This window comes from Sinocyclocheilus grahami, unplaced genomic scaffold, assembly GCF_001515645.1.
Source record: "Sinocyclocheilus grahami isolate Dianchi unplaced genomic scaffold, SAMN03320097.WGS_v1.1 scaffold6171.1, whole genome shotgun sequence".
NCBI lineage: Eukaryota > Metazoa > Chordata > Actinopteri > Cypriniformes > Cyprinidae > Sinocyclocheilus > Sinocyclocheilus grahami.
This window is the reverse complement of record NW_015510663.1, coordinates 1,559-2,218: the sequence shown is the minus strand read 5'-3', so window position 1 is coordinate 2,218 and position 660 is coordinate 1,559.

Genomic DNA, 660 nt, shown 5'->3' with positions numbered 1-660 from the left:
GATATTTAGTCATAATTTTCGTTGACGAAAGCAACACTAGTAACAAGTTCTTTACCAGTAACAAAAGAAATGTTTAACAACAACAAAAAACTATAATGAAATCCCTTGGTTTCATCTTTAAAATAATACAAACATTGTGTATTGTGAAAATGTATTCAGAATAGTGGCAGCAGCCTTTCACTTCCTGCATATAAGTTACAACTTAACACGGGCATCAGTTAAACTGGCAAAACATTTTACCACTGGAAGACCAACTCACAAACACTGGCAGAGCCAGAAGGATGTGCAAGCTGGCAATGAACCCTAGGTGCCACCCCAAAATTGTATTCACTACTGATAGTTTTATGCTGATTGACATCTCATGTCGTCATCTGTTGAAAAAGCCTTTTTTACCCCAGGGTGGAAATCACATAAGCAATTTTACTTGATCAATGTACTGAAGTACACTAGTCAGCATTTAAAGTTGATCAAAACCTTTCATCAAAGTTGTCCAAAAAGACAATTTTGATGAACTTTTTTGATCCACTTCAAATGTTGACTACTATATTATTTTGGGGGATCTGTAGTTTACTCAAGTTCAATTTAAATCGACTACTCTGCAAAAACTGAACACACAAATGGGACATAACACACAGTTTCACCCAATCTCATGTTAATCTT